At 40.4% G+C, this 17,084-nt stretch overlaps 1 protein-coding gene across 1 annotated transcript in view; it reads right to left on the reverse strand.

The window, feature by feature from the left end:
* Positions 1–2,552: 2,552 nt before the first annotated feature.
* Positions 2,553–17,084, reverse strand: part of NBDY (negative regulator of P-body association) — a 142,920-nt gene continuing 128,388 nt past the window's right edge. Inside the window, exon 3 of the mRNA XM_021668871.2 lies at positions 2,553–4,171. The gene's annotated coding sequence lies outside the window, so the exon portion shown is untranslated. The remainder of the gene's footprint in view (positions 4,172–17,084) is intronic.

A 17,084-nucleotide genomic window follows, 5' to 3' on the forward strand; every position in this document is an offset into this window, starting at 1 on the left:
AGTCCAGTGCCCAGTGCTCAGTTTTGTTTTGTTTTTTTTCTTCCCCTCATAGATGGATATCTTTCTCCACGCTGTGCTGCTTAGAGTTGGGGGAGGGGTGATGTGGGTAATGTGAAACTGTAATTTCTCCACTTTTTTCCCCACTTTGGAAATGGAGTCTTGCTCTGTTGCCCAGGCTGAAGTGCAGTGGCGGGATCTCAGCTCACTGCAGACTCCGCTTCACAGGTTCAAGCAAATCTCCTGCCTCAGCCTCCAGAGTAGCTTGGATTACAAGCACCTGCCACCATGCCTGGCTAATATTTGTATTTTTAGTAGAAATGGGGTTTCACCATGTTGGCCAGGCTGGTCTCAAACTCCTGACCTCAAATGATCCACCCTTTCTCCACTCTCAAATGCATCTTTCTTTATTTGCTACACCCAGGTGCTGTAATATCTCACCTGCTTTCTTTAGCTCTTGTAAAGATAATTTTGTGCATGAATAGTTGTTCAAATGGATACTTCTGTAGGGTGATGAGTGTTGAAGAGTCCTATTTTGCCCTCTTGCTACATAGGAATTTAATAAGTTTGGAGAGGCTGCCTTGGGAGCTGCTAGCCAGACATCTACTATTTTAAACACCATGAGATATGCACATATAGTACAATACATTATTTAAAGTGTGCAATTCAATGGTTTGGGATATTTATAGATATGCATAGATATGTGTAAATATCACTACTGTCAATTTTATGCATTTTCATTAACACTGAGTAAAATCACACACTCCTTAGACATCAATTCTCATCATAACTTAAGGGAAAACCCACCCTTAAGCAAATAGCAATTTTTTCTGACACTATAGATTTGCCTCTTGTGAACATTTTATTTATATGAAATTATATATGTTACTGTGTGATTGGGTTCTTTCACATAGCATAATGATTTTGCTTTTCCAAGACCACCAGGCAAGATTTTTTGTTTTCCTTTTCCTTGTCTTTTTTTTTCTCTTTTTTGGCATAATGCTTTCAAGGTTTATTCTGGCAGTATATATGTATACTTCTTTCCTGCTTATTACCAAATTAATATTTCATTGTATAAATATACATTTTGTTTTCCTTTCACCACTTGAAGTGCATTTGAGTTGTTTCCACATTTTCCTAGTATAAATGTGTCTTCTGTAAACAGTCCTGTACAATTTTTGTTTGAACACCTGTTTTTTAGTTATTTTGGCTATGTATCAGTAGTAAAATTGCTGGGTAGCATGTTATTTTTATGTTTAATTTATAGAGGAACCACAAAATTGTTTTGCCCCATGGCTGCATCATTTATCATTACCACCAATGATGCCATATGTTCCTGTTTCCCCACATTCTCTCTAACATTTATTATTTTGCTTTTTTATTAAAAAAAAAAAAAAAACTATCCTACTGGTATAAATTGGTATAGTTTTGTGGTTTTGATTTGCATTTTCCTGATGACTAATGGTGTTGAACATTTTCTCATGTGCAAATTGTGATTTGTATGTCTTCTTTACAAAAGAATGTATTCAGATCATTTCATCATTATAAAATTGGTTTATTGTTTGTTTTATTATTTAGTTATAATTACATTTTAGTTTAGTTTAGTTTAGTTTAGTTTTTGAGAAAAAGTCTCGCACTGTCACCCAGGCTGGAATGTGCAGTGATGTGATCTTTACTCACTGCAACCTCTGCATCCCAGGCTCAAGTAATCCTCCCACCTCAGCCTCCCAAGTAACTAAGATTACAGGCATGCACCACCATACCCGACTAATTTTTTTTTGGTATTTTTAAAAATTAAATTAAATTAAATTTTTTTGAGACAGAGTCTCACTCTGTCTTCCAGGCTGGAATGGAGTGACACGATCTCCGCTCATTGCAACCTTTGTTTCCTAGGTTGAAGCAATTCTCCTACCTCAGCCTCCCAAGTAGCTGGGACTACAGACATGTGCCATCATGCCCGGCTAATTTTTTTGTATTTTTAGTATAGACGGGGTTTCACCAAGTTGGTCAGGCTGATCTCAAGCTCCCTTACCTCAGATGATCCACCCGCCTCAGCCTCGCAAAGTGCTGGGTTTCATTGTTTTGTTTGGTTTTTTAGTAGAGACAGGGTTTCACCATGTTGGCCAGGCTGATCTTAAGCTCCTGACCTCAAGTGATCCACCCACCTCGGCCTCCCAAAGTGCTGGGATTACAGGATAAGCCACCGTGTCTGGCCTTAAATATTTTAGATACAAGTCGTGAGATATATTATTTGCAAAAATATTCTGGCACTCTGTAGCTGTCTTTCAACTTTCCTGACTGTTTTCATTGAAGCAGAAGTTGTTTTTTCTTAATTTTAATTATATCCAATTTATCCATTTTTTTCCTTATCAAATTGTGCTTTTGGTGTAAAAATTAAGAATCCAATGCCTAATTCAAGGGCACATAGATTTACTCTATATTTCCTCCTAAAAGTTTTGTAGTGTAAACTTTCTATTTGAGTCTTGGGCTTATTTTCAGTTAATTACTGTATTTTTCATGAGGTAGGGGTGTAATTTTCTTATTTATTTATTTACTTTTGCATATGGATACCAAGTTGTCCCAGCACCATTTGTTGAAAATAGTTAATTCCCCTTTTAATTGTCTTGCCTCCCTTGTCAGAAGTTAATTGGCTGCAAATTAACTTCTGTGAGGGTTTATGTCTGGACTTTAAATTCTATTTCATTGATCAATATTTATATCCTATGCCAGTACCAGCTTTGTAATAAGTTTAAAAATTTGGAAATGTGACTCTTCAAACTTTGTCTATTTCAACATTGTTTTGGCTATTCTGCGTCCATTACATTTTTATAAAAATATTAGAAACAGGTTGTAAATTTCTTCAAAGTAGGCAACCTTAATTTTGATAGGGCTTGCATTGACTATTTAGATTATTTTGAAGAGTACTATCATCTTTATAATATTGTGCCTTCTGATGCATAAAATGCCTTTTATCAGATGTCATTTTGAAGAAGTCTGTGATTACTGCTTTTGATGTTCAGGCTGGCTCAACAGTTTTAAAACTCTAATGTGTGATTAGTAATATTATACCATCTTTAAATAATTATCTGTAATTTATTAAGTGTGCATAACATAACTCTAGAATATACATAAATGTCACCATACCTTCATTTGTGATTTTTCAGATCCTTTAATTCTGACACCGGGGCGAATTTCAGAAGACTGTGTAAAATACTCAGGTTTCACAATCTCTCTAAATATTCGTTTTACAATGTCAGCTTTACTTATTTGAACAAATTGTATATTTTAATTTATAGGCTAAGTTTATCTGACATTTTCAGATATAATATATGCTTTCTAATCTGTTTATTTTTTATTACAATTCAGAGGTGGAAGTTTTATTTTCTATATCCCTGGCAATCATTATAGTCTATAATTTTTTTCTGTAAATCTCTAATTCCTGAAAAATTTGTGAACTATGTGAAATATTAAAAGCTGCTATCTAATTTTTTTCCATTTTACTTGTATTTTTTACTGTAATATTTATTACTGTTTTTAATTAGGATATTCTATTTGTACAGTACTAAGCATTTTAGAAAGAAAGTAGAAAATTATTTTTTAAAAAGCACACCAACCATTTTAATCAGGAAAATAGTTAAGGATTAGCATAAAAAGATGTGGATTCTATGAAAAAATTGGCAGCAAAGTAAAGAAAGTATACTGGAAACTAACTTAATTCTTTTTTAGATTAATCCTACCTCTCTTTTCCTTATATTTTTCACTAAAATAAATGAATAAAAAGACATAAATAAATGAATAAATGTAGGAAGAAGGTCATATTTTGATACCAATTTGAGTAATGCTTTATATATGGCGTTCTTATAAAATATTTACTTAAAATTCACAATTTACTAGATATAGTCATATAGATCTAACACAGCACTTAGAGACAAACTTTATTGGGGTCTTCATGGATTTATAGGAATATAAAGTTATACAACAAGAACTGGATGTCACAAAAAGAGCGCACTGGTTGGCTGCTGCGGGACCATCTCACAGATGTTATTTGCTTTGGTAAATTCATCATGATCCAGGCCATGGCTGTAAATCTTAGAGGTTTTACAACCCGATCTTGCCCACATCCTAGAATTCATCCAAATTCATGAGGTGAAATCACGCTGATTACATCATAATACTGAAAGATACAGAAAGAGAAGGAAAGTTTATTGATTTATAATGAGAAATGCCATTATCATACAGGTCAGATATGCCTGTTGAGCAGAAAACACCCCAATTTCCCAATTAAGCAGGTTAAAAAGAATGCAAAATTATTAGATGAGTTCTTAATAAACATTAAATCAAAGGCATACAATGCTGAGTAACCTTCATCTTGTTGGTATCTAACGTACTTGAAAGCAAAATAATTTATCTGTCAGGTGGACCAGCTGTTTCTATTATCCTAGTCATATTTCTCCCCCCAAAAATGCAGGAATGTCTACCACTGTTACTCTTGTTTTACTAGGCTTCCAAAACTGATCATTCAGCCCCATTGTTCCCTTATAGCCCCTTGACAAACTCCTATATTCCTTGGAAATTTTATATGTATTTATTTACGCAACTAATACATGAATAAAATATAACTTTATGTAATTCAAAGAACATAGACACAAGTCTTCTTATCACTAAACTTTTAACATTCCTCAGTCCTTCTATTTCCAGAAGAAAACATAGGTATCATTTCTGTCTAGACCTTTTTCTGTTTAAATGTACACATACATAGTATTTATAATAATATAATAATTTAGATTTGGAGTTTATAATATAAATTAGACCATCATAACATACTTCTGCAATTTATTTTTATTCACTTATAAATGTATTAATAATTTTTAATATAAAAATAGTCTCAATATTTTCAGTAGCTTCAAAATATTGCATTGTATTACAGTGTAATTTTAAAATCATTCTTTTTTGAAAGATACTTAATATGCTTGCAACATTTTTTATTATGAACAATAATGCCAATTTATTCATATATACAATTATTTTCATATATTATACAAATAAAATGTCAAAATTTACAAACATTAAAGTAATGATACAGATACAATACTTTAAAAATGTGTAATTTTACAGATAGTAGATATTTAATCAAATCCTTTCTAAAACAGAATTCTGGAGACTTTTGATTGTGGCAACTATCATGACCTAATATTAAAGTCAACTACATTTATTATGATTATTGGCCATATATTTTTGTCTTCTATGAATTGTCTGTTCTTTGACTATATTTCTATCAGGCTTTGTTTCTGTATTAATATAAAGGAGTGCATTATATATTCTAGGAACTAGTGACATCCATTATATATCTTTTAAATGGAACCACACTGTATATAAATAGTCTTTACGTTTACTTATGATGTTTTTCTTCATATAAAGTTTGCATGTTTTATAAAAGAAGATTATATTTAGAAATATAATACAAAGGCATTGAAATGAGGAAAACAATATAAAATGTATAAAAGAGAAGATTAATAATTTTTTCCAAAAAAACAATTCTAAATCCATGGAGGTTAAAAGATGTTAGAAATATAGAGTAAATGCCTCACAATTTTTTTCCCATAACAATCAAAGACACATGTACTTACAAACATGCAGAACTTTGTTTGTTGTTACAAAAAATGAGTTTGTATTAGACACATTACTCCAGACATGTTTTCTTTATTTAATAATATCTCATAGTAACCACATAAACTTAAATATTTTTAAAATATCTGCACAAAATTCCACCAAATGGTTCCACCAAAACTTAGTATTTCTCAAAATAAACAGAATTGAGACAGTTTCCAATTGTGTTTTCACAAATATGCAAATATACTTTCAGCTGGTATAATAAAAAAATTGAACAATTTGTGGATTACTATTTAAATGTTTCAGTAAACAATTGTCCACACATCAATGTATAAGAGACAAGCTAATCACCTCAATAAGAAATACCTGTTATCATACTTTAAATTTCTATGAATGATAAAGGAAACATGGCATATGTTTGATTTATTGTACCTTAATAGAATTATAAAGTGGACAATTTTTTAAAAACTTAGTGATCCAAAACTTCTTACTCATGATAATCTCCCCATTTTGATATAGAAAAAGAAATTTTCATTTAAATGAATCTCTATAAATGGTCATTGTGTATGAATTATTTTAATAATCTTTGCAACATAGGTTTAAATCTATTTACCAGATATTATACTATGCTTTGGTTTGAAATTAAGTGTTTTTAGTATTTTTATTAAGATATTTTATTATCAAAGAGTAAAGAATGTATTGATGACTTTCCAATTTTCCTGATTCCTCAGAAAGATCTATTTAAGCCAAGTCATATAGTCTATGAAATCATGAATTTATATTAAAATGAGTTGATTTATCACTGCTTTAAGAATACATTTCTCAATGTAGTAAAAATTGTGTACAAGATATGATGAAAATGTACAAAACATAGAATGAGGTAAAGTTTAAATATATATTACAAAAATATATTCTCTGTTAGCTATTCCTATGAGACATAAAATATGAAATTTCTTACTATCACATTTGATCAATCTAAAAAGGAAATATCCCAAAATATGATCAAGAGACTAAGTTGAACAGCAAAAGAAAAGATGTGGTTCAGAACATGGGTCACTTAAACAGGAAGCAAAAGAAAATTAAAACATACGATGCAAAAGGGAAATGATCTTCCCAAAATAAAAACTTAGTAATCCCTCATTAATATATAATCAACTCTAATAAAACTTAAGTTTTTAAAATGCCCTGAAAAGCCACAAAAAAGTTACGGAGTAAAATAAATGGAGAAAAAATATTTCATATAACAATAAAGCCATTCAATAACCACTCCAAAACAACTCAATAGAAAAAGACTAAAAAAACCACTAAATTAAAAAAATGATAAAACATTACTATGAATCCACCACTTGGGAAAAGAAATTAATCACCTAAAATGACTAACTTTGGTCCAGAAAAAAAAAAGATAGAAAATACAAAAATCAATTCAAATCTCAAAATACTAAATAAAAAAGTAAAACAACAAATTGAAAAACACAAAAGAAAAAAATAACTGAAAGTGATACCAATTATGTTAAAAATAATGTAAAGCAGTGAAAGTAAAAACAGAAAAAAAAAGACAAAAGAATCAGACTGAGAAGAAGGAATGACAATGAATAGGAGTAACAGAGATACAGCAGTGATGTCCTCATGAAAAAACATGCAACCAAGAAGCTTTGTGATTATGGGATCCTTTCTGAGTGTAAGTTTTTAAGCAGTTTGGCCAAGAAAGCTCCAATTTCACACCCACTGCTGGGACCTATCTGATAACAGACTTCCTGCATTTATTCTCAAAAGAAGGCCCAAGTTACCCAATCAATGGCATGATGACCCAGGCCTAGAGACAGGAAAACTTGCAGTTCAGAGCCCGTATGGGAGAGCGTGTGGTCAGTTTTATGCCTTGTGGGGGTGCATGTGTATGTGTGTCTGTGTGGGAGAATAGTTGGGCCCACACCCTTGTGTCTGTGTGAGGTTTCTTGTGTGTGTTGTGATTATGTTTCTGGGTGTGGGGTAACTGCTTGTGTGTTTGTGGTGTGTTTCTGGGTGTAGGGTCCCTTCAAGTGTGTGTATGTGTGTCTGTGTCTGTGGTCTGTGGATGTCTGCCTGTGTGAGTGAGAGTGGGCAAATGGACACGTGGCAGAGACAACCTGCCCGTACACACTGAAATGAAGATTGTTGTGTTCACATGGCTGGACTGGAAAGAAAGGCAACAGGACACAACTTGCTGAGGCTCATAATTGGACATTTACAGCATCCACAAGGAGAATGGGGGCAAACAGCAAGCCAAGAGGTACTGGGAAAGCCATAAATTCATGATGACATTTTACTTAAAAGTAACACCTGGGTGGCTTTTTGAAGCACCAGAGAAACTGAACTGGTGACCTTCATTTCTGCTCCTTTAAGAACAAAAGTGAAGCCTCCCTTCAGGCTTAGTGCTGCAAAGGGGCACACCCATCACCAAGAAGCAGTAGAAGAGGCAGTCTCCATAGAACACTTGTCCCTTCAAGAGCCAAAAGTGAAAGAAAAAAAGGAAGAAGAAAGGAGGAGGAGGAGAAGAAGAAGAGGAGGAGGAGGAAGAAGAAGGAGAACAACAACAAGTGGCAGCTTCATGCTACTGCAGCAGTCCTGAAAGATCTAGTTCAGGGATACATCACTGCTTGATGACATACACGACAAGTGGCAAAGGACACAAGTGACGTCCCAGTGAAAGGACACACCACTGAAAAGCTTCTTGTTGTTGGGATCCTTTCTGATTGGGATCAAAGTGCTGGATCCAGAAGTAGGCCTGAAGGAGCAAAAGAGAAAAAAGGTGCAGGCAAACCCATGCCCTCTGTATGTCATCAACATACTGCAAGTGGCCATTAAGCCCCTAGTCCATAAGGCCAAGGCAGGGAGAGACCCTGGAAATTAGAGGAGAGATTAAAAAATGGAGAGAAACCGGACACCAGGAAAAACAGGTGATCAGCCACCTATGGCAATAGGGAGAGAGGGCAGAAAGAGGAGGAGGATTCTGATTATGCACCTCAGGGGTCAGCCAGGGTCTTTCTAATTTCCTTGGGGAAAGTAAGCATGTCTTCCCTAATGATGTGCCCATGCCCACCTGACCAGAAGTGGACTAAAAGTAAAGATAGTGAAGACTAAAAAAGTGAAGGGAGAAAAACTCCAAAAGTACACAAAAAATTCGACTGAGCAATAAGGATGAGAACAGGTGGACAGGTAGCAACCCAAGTGGCTTCCTGGGGCCTCACAGAGGAGGAAGAGCCACCAGCCAGGAGAAAGTGTCAGCCCCTTAGGCCCAGGTCGGCACCACATTGGCACAGAGGCCTGTCAAGCCTGGAGGCTGCCCTGCTCTCCACTACCCCCATCCCCACACACCCCATCCCACACCATCCACCAGCAAATATTGGAAAGCCACACAGATAGGGACAAGAAAGACAAACAAGAGAGAACCTGGAAGCTTAGAGTTGCCTAGACAATGGGACCGAGTTTGAGAAGTGGTGCCTGGGCATATGCTTGTGAGTGACTATGGGTGAGGATATATGTATGTGGCTGAGGATGTATGGAAGCACAAATGAAGACAGGAAAAAGGTTAGATGTGATCGGAGTTAAATGTTAAGAACAAGGACCTCTGACATTCAGACTCCCAATGCCAATCCTAAGAATGCAGTCCAGATCTTTCTGCATTCCTTTCTTCCTGTGTTTTTCTTAGGCAGGCACCAGAGATACCCCCATGGTGATTACTACATATGAGAAAAGGATTGACAATAGTTGACAAGTGACTGAAAGGGGGGTGACTCTTGTTCCACGGTAATGTTGCCCTTCTTCCTGGAATGCCCTGAGAGTGCAAGCCGATGCATGAAATTGATGTTTGTGAGAGTGGGGCATACACACTGAGTGTGGGAATCATAACCTGTGGGGTGAGAGGGGAGACCCCCTCGCCTCCTTCAGTTTCACCTCCACCTCTCCCCTTCCAGATGGGAAGGAGGGTGAAGAAGAAAAAAAATGAAATAAAATACTAAAGAGCTGGGAAAATGACTCCCTCTTTAGTTCCCAGTGTCTCTGCTATCTGTTAACCTTGAAAGAGCTGCAAATGAATGTTATCCCTGCTGGTTGGAGCCCTGCACTGGTTCAAGCCCCCACATCTCCACGAACCAGGCTCCCTCTTGGAAACACCTCTGCCAACAAACAGCTTGTTTCTTTTGTCTTGTCTCTGTAAGCCCCCTCCCCTGCTGGTCCCCGCTCACTCTGCATATGAATTAGCAAATCAATGAAGCCAAAAGACTGTAAGGTCGGATATCCAGCAAATGGACACTGACATAGTACCACCTCATTTTCCCCTTTAGCATTGTAAGCCTATAAAAGGGGAGAGAAACTGCAGCTCGGGGAGCTCAGCGAATGAGGCTGTAGCCCCCACAGCTCCCAGCTGAATAAAAAGCCACTTCCTTCCTCAGTTCCATCTTTGAGAGGTTTGTTCCCTGCCGCTCCTGCTACAGGGTAAATTTTCTGTCCTATGAAGCTTTGGCCATTCTCAGTGCGACCTACACATCCAGGAAGACTTGTGACAAATGAAGACAGAAAACATTTGCAATATTCTGAGTGTCGTCTTCCATGCTGCTCTCCAGTCACTGAGTGGCATTAGTAAGACATGCAACATTTAGAGCAATGTGGCCACAGCTTTGCTTCTCAACGTGGGCTCTCTATAAAGGACCCATGCCCGGCTTTCCCATTTCTGCCTGGAGACCCAAAATGGGGGGCATGATTGGTCCTCCACTGTCTCGTCCATTTTCCAGGCTGAATAACTGACAAGCAACATAATTCAGCTTGAGGAGTCCAGATGGCTTTGTATCAAACCAAGGCACAGCCACCTCACCACCTACACAGACACGCCAGCCTCAGCCTTCACTTCCATGTCCAGCACAGGAACACAGAAGAGGCCCAGGCAAAAGTAAATATGGCCAGGGCCTGGCTAACCATGTACTTGGCAGAATGGCCAAGGTGCCCAGGGAACTCACTGGTGAGCCACCACGTTCGGTGAGCATGCATGCTCCATCAGATATGCCACTTAGAATACCCTCCCACTCCTGGGTATGGATGAGTGTCTGGGCTCCAGTGAGAAAGGTAGCTGAAGGCCTTAGACAGGTGTCTGATCTGTTAGGTCCCATCCTGAGAGACACCTGGCCTGACTCCCTTCTGCTAGAAGGGTCAACAATCTGTGGACACCTGTTGGACTTGGCTGCTTTTGATCCAAGCTTTCATCCCTTCCCCAAGAAAGAGTGTGCTGCCTATTGACAAGTGTGTTGTGGACAATCAGGCAGCTGGGTATCCTTAGGAGGCTTATGCAGATTCAGAAAAGGAATCTGTAATGGCCCACAGGCAGGCCCATGCATTCACACACCTCTCCCCCTGAACCCCCTCATACTGCCTCCAGTGTGACCTACCCCACCATGCCACAGCCCCAAGGGTGACATTTCTTGAGGATAGTCTCCTCTGGTTCACTGGGACTCCTGCCCAGAGAAGAATCCAGAGGGAAGGAGGGAGGCAGAGAGCCCTCCAACTGTTGCAGTTTTCCCCAAGAGACCACGTAGATGGGAGCCCTGCTGTAGGTGAGGTGGGTGCTTTTTGGCTGGTTTCTTTCTGTCTTTGTTTTTTGTTTTATTGTTGTTTGTTTTGTTCTGTTGGCAGCAAAAGGAGAAAGAGGAAGACAAGATGGGGGAAGGGAAATAAGTGACTGCCATTTCTGGAGCCACATTTCCATCCAGTGGCAGTTGTTTCTGAACACGACAGGCTGAAGGGACACTTGCTTTCTGACAGACATAGACTTCAGCAAGAATATGTTGGACTGGGTGGACTCTGACTAAGCCAGGGTTTTCCTCATTGTGGTTCAGAGCCCTTGAAGAAAGTGCACCTCCCATTTGGACCCCATGGAGATGGAGAAGCACTTATTCTAGAGGTCCGGGGACAGGGCATCCAGGCAGCCCCAAGACCAGTCAGCCCAGGCGGAGGAGCTGCCCAGGCAGCCATCTAGAGATGGGCTTAAGGGAAGCCACTGGCCACTGATGGCTGGGACTGGGGTTGTTTACTCTGGTCTCTTCTATTGGGAGTTCTGGGATGCTCTTGGCTGGGGTCACACTGGGTCCAGAGGTCCTCTATCCTCTCAGTGAAAAAAGAAGCTTTGGGGAGCTGTGGGTGGGATGACATGCCTGGCAATTTCTGGAGATGGCCAAGGGAACCCATGGTGGGCTGCCCCTGCGTGCCCTTTTTTTGGAGAGGGCTGTGGAGCCTAGGCACCATCCTGGGAATGAGCAAAGGGTCAGCCAGGAGTTCCCTTTTCATCCAGCTTCAGTCATGTCTTCTATGCTCCTGAGATTTCTCCAGCACTGGTTCCCAGCTGCCTTCTGTTTTCAGAAACAGATTCCACTCAATGGCAGTATGACTTTCCAAATGCCAACTATAACCTTAACCCTTTCCCTCCAATCCCGAGTCTTCTGTCCTTTCCAATGTGGAAAAAAAAAAAAAAGAGGATTGCTGGGTCAAATGGAATTTCTATTTCTAGGTCCTTGAGGAATCGCCACACTGTTTTCCACAATGGTTGAACTAATTTACACTCCCACCAACAGTGTAAAAGTGTTCCTATTTCTCCACATCCTCTCCAGCATCTGTTGTCTCCAGATTTTTTAATGATCGCCATTCTAACACAGGGAGGGGAGCACTATACACTGGGGTCTGTTGAGGGGGAGTGGGGGGGACAGAGGCGGGGTGGGGAGTTGGGGAGGGATAGCATGGGGAGAAATGCCAGATATAGGTGAAGGGGAGGAAGGCAGCAAATCACACTGCCACGTATGCACCTATGCAACTACCTTGCATGATTTTCACATGTACCCCAAAACCTAAAATGCAATTAAAAAAAAAAAGAGGAAGGAGAAATTTAAAAAGACAGGGAGAATAAAAAGAAACCAGCCACCTGGTCTCAGGTTGACCACTTATGACCTAAGACCAGCAGGCTGGAGACACTGTGGGAATCCCCTTCATGCAGCCAGCCTTTGACTTTCCTTTGGACAGCTCCAGGTTTCATCGCTCATGCTCATGCAGAAAAATAAAAGACAAAGGGTGCATAATCATGGCCACTGGGAAACCAGAGGAAGACTGGGATCATAGGGCTGCTGCCCCAGGACAAGGTGCTGGTTACCCAGCTGGCTTACACAAGGTTTTGCTGTAGGACCGTTGGTTCTCTCAAAGCCTGGAGCTCCAGGTAGAGTTTACCACCTTGGGTTGACACGTAGAGGTCACCAGAATGGGGAGATGGCTCAACAGGCAGTCACAGGGCTTGAAACAGGAATCTCCCTCAGAGGTGATACTCAGCAACTCACTCAAGTCTGACTCTGTGTAGGCTGTCCTGGCTTTCACACAGGGAGTGGGGGCTAACAGGAGGGTGGCTTAGGGGAGCTGGGGAAGGCCACCACACAACACTGATTCCATGGCATCACAGAGGGCCAAGGTTCCCAAGGGGACTCTCTCTGCCTCTACCCCAAAGTGTTGTCCCTTTTTAAGCAGGGTGACCCAGGAGGCTCCAGTTTCACACCAGCTGCTAAGGCCTATCTGATAATGAACTTCTCACATTTATTCTCAGGAGAAGGTCCTAGTTGCCAAATCAATGGCATAATAATCCAATCCTGGAGCCAGTAATCCTAGCCCATGGCCCACTGCCTGTGGCCAACTGAGAGCCCCTATGGGACAGTTCATGGGCAGTCTCATGCCTGTGGTGATGTGTGTGCATGTGCATGTGTGTGGGAGAATGATTGGGTCTGTATCCCTGGACCTGCGTGAGTGTTGTGTGTGTGTGTGTGTGTTACTGTACATGTTTGTGTCTGTATATGTATCTCCCTGTGCATGTGTGTTTGTGATTGTTTGTGGTTGTGGGGTGAACAAAGATGAACAAGAGAAAACTGGGAGGCTGAAGTTCCCTGTGAGTGCATGTGAGTGTGTCTGTGTCTGTCTTCTGTGGGTGTCTGCCTGTGTGAGAGTGGGCAAATGGGCACATGGCAGAGAGAGCTTGACGGCACACACTGAAATCAGAATTATTGTTTTCATATGGTTGGGTTGAAAGGAAAGGCAAAGGGGGACAGCTTGCTGAGGCTCCTACTGGCTCAGGGTTACACATTTAGAACATCCACAAAGAACAGGGAAGACCGGTGAGCCATGAAGAACAGGGTAAGGGGTGGGTTCATGATGACATTTCATTAAAAGTAACACATGGGGGCCTTGGTGGAGCACCAGAGGGGTTGAACTGGTGACCTTCATCTCTGCTCCTTTAAGAACAAAAGTAAGGCTTTTTCTCACTTGAGTTCTGTGAAGGGGCATTCCACATCACAAGAAGCAGAGGAAGAAGCAGTCTCAGTGTAATGCTTGACCCGCCAAGAGCTGAAAGTGAAAAAAAAAAAAGAAAGAGGAGAAAAAGGAGAAAGAGAAGGAAGGACAAGGAGAAAGAGGAGAAGAAGAAAGAAGAGGAGGAGGAGGAGGAAGAGGAAGAAGAACCAGAAAGAGAATAAGAACAAGAAGTGGCAGCTTCACGCCACAGCAGCTGTTCTGAAGGACCTAGTTCAGGGGTGCCTCACTGCATGGTGACATACACAAGTGGCAAGGAGAAACCAATAATGTCCCAGTGAAGGGACACAATGCCGAGAAGCTTCTTGTTGATGGGATCTCTTCTGAGTGGGATCAAAGACTTTGATCTACAAGTTGACTTAAAGAAGCTACAGAGGGCAGAGGTGCAGGCTGAACCATGCCCTCCAGATGTCATCAGCACAATGCAAGGGGCCATGAGCTTCTAGTCTACAAGGCCTAGGCAGGGAAGTATCCTGGAAATGGGTGGGAGGAGAGATGAAAAACTGGGAGGAAATGAACACCAGAGAAAAGACGTAATGAGCCACCTATGGCAATACTGAGAGAAGGCAGATAGGGGCGAGGGATGCTGCTTACTCCCTCAAGGGTCAGCCAGGGTCCTTCTGACTTCCTTAGGAAAAGTAGGCTTATTCTCCCTAAGGGCATTCTGTGCCCGAGACCCTGCTTTTGCAGGCTGATTCTGACCTCCCCAAACCAGAAGTGAACAAAAAGTAAAGACAGTGAACAAGAAAAAAGTGAAGGAAGAAAAACTCTAAAAGTACACAAAGAATCAGCGTGAACAATGAGGATAAGAGCAAACTGAAATGCAGGATGTTCCATGTGCAAAGATGGCTGCCCAAATGGCCTCCTGTGCCCTGATACAAGAAGAACCACGTGCCAGGAAAAAGCATCAGACTCTTAGGCCAGGATTTGTAGCGGGTCTGCACGAAGGCCTGAGGAGCCAAGAGGCTTCCCTGCTCCCCACTGCCCCCACCCCCATACCATCCCACACGCTCTAACAGTAAATATTGAGAAACCAGAGAGAAAGGGAAAACAAAGATGAACAAGAGAAAACTGGGAGGCTGAAGAACCCTGCCCATTAAGAGTTATCTAGACGTGGAGATCTAAGTGTGAGGTGAGGTGCCTGGGCAGACACCTTTTAGTGAGTATTGATGAGGATACATATATGTGTCTGAGGACATAATAGAAGCACAGATAGATCTAGGAAAAAAGTGAGATGAAATTGAACTTAAATGTTAAAAATGAGGACTTCTCACACTCAGAGTCACATTGCCACCCCTAAAGACACAGTCCAGATCTTTCTGATTTCTTTTCTTTCTGTGTTTTCCCTGGGCAGGCATCGGTCTCCTTCGGAGCATGCCTGTGCAGATTCATAGAAGAATCTGCAGTGGCCCACATGCAGGCCTACAGAACCACACATCCCTCCTGCTATACCCCCTCACACTGCCCCCAGTGGGACATCCCCCCCTGAATCAACAGAAAAAGAGTAACATTTCTTGAGGATAGGCTTCTCTGGTTCACTGGGACCCCCAGCACAGAGAAGAATCCAGAGGGAAGGAGGGAGGCAGAGATCCCTCCTACTGTTACAGGTTTCCCCAAAGTAACCACATAGGTGGGGAGCCCTGCAGCAGGTGAGGTGATGCTCCTTGGGCAGTTTCCTTCTTTGTTTCTTTGATTTTTGTTTTTTGGTGTTTGTTTTGTTTGGTTGACAGCAAAAGGAGGGAGAGGAATACAAGGTGGAGGAAGGAAAGGGGTGACCGCCATTTGTGCAGCCACAGTGCCGTCCAGCAGAAGGTGTTTCTTTCTTTTTTTTTTAATTGTATTTTAGGTTCTGGGGTACATGTGTAGATCATGCAGGATTGTTGCATAGGTATATACATGGCAAGGTGGTTTGCTGACTCCATTCCCCCATCACCTATATCTGGCATTTCTCCCCATGTTATCCCTCCCCAACCTCCCTACCATCCACTGTCCCTCCACTAGGTCTCCCCACAACAGATCCCAGTGTGTGATGCTCCCCTCCTTGTGTCCATGTGTTTTCATTGTTCAACATCTGCATATGAGTGAGAACATGCGGTGTTTGGTTTTCTGTTTTTGTGTCAGTTTGTTGAGAATGATAGTTTCTAGCTTTATCCATGTCCCTACAAAGAACGTGAACTCATCGTTTTTTATGGCTGTATAGTATTCCATGGTGTATATGTGCCACATTTTCTTTGTCCAGTCTATCATTGATGGGCATTTGGCTTGGTTCCAGGTCTTTTCTATTGTAAGCAGTGCCGCAATGAACACATATGTGCATGTGTCTTTATAATAGAGCAATTTATAATCCTTTGGGTATATACCCAGTAATGGGATTGCTGGCTTAAATGAAATTTTTATTTCTAGATCCTTTAGGAATTGCCACGCAGTCTTCCACAGTGGTTTAACTAATTACACTCCCACCAACAGTGTAAAAGTGTTCCTATTTCTCCACATCTTCTCCAGCATCTGTTGTCTCCAGATTTCCTAATGATCACCATTCTAAGTGGCGTGAGATGGTATCTCAATGTGGTTTTAATTTGTGTTTCTCTAATGACCAGTGATGAGGAATATTTTTTCATATGTTTGTTGGCCTCATAAATGTCTTCTTTTGAAAATTGTCTGTTCATATCTTTTGCCCACTTTTGAAGGGGTTTGTTTGTTTGTTTCTTGTTAATTTCCTTTAGTTCTTTGTAGATTCTGGATATTAGCCCTTTGTCAGATGAGTAGATTGCAAAATATTTTCCCCATTCTGTTGGTTGCTGGTGTACTCTAATGATTGTTTCTTTTGCTGTGCAGAAACTCTTAAGTTTAATGAGATCCTATTTGTTTATTTTGGCTTTTGTTGCAATTGCTTTCGGTGTTTTAGTCATGAAGTCCTTCCCTATGCCTATGTCCTCAATGGCATTGCCTAGGGTTTTTAATGGTGTTAGGTTTAATGTTTAAACCTTTAATCCATCTGGAGTTAACTTTAGTGTAAGGTGTAAGGAAGGTGTCCAGTTTTAGCTTTTTGCACATTGTTCAGAAGGTGTTTTTGAACATGACTGCATGTTCATGGCTGCAGGGACACTTGCCTTCTTCCA

This window comes from Aotus nancymaae, unplaced genomic scaffold, assembly GCF_030222135.1.
Source record: "Aotus nancymaae isolate 86718 unplaced genomic scaffold, 86718_ANA_hifiasm-v0.15.2.pri h1tg000058l, whole genome shotgun sequence".
In the NCBI taxonomy this organism is placed as follows: Eukaryota; Metazoa; Chordata; class Mammalia; order Primates; family Aotidae; genus Aotus; species Aotus nancymaae.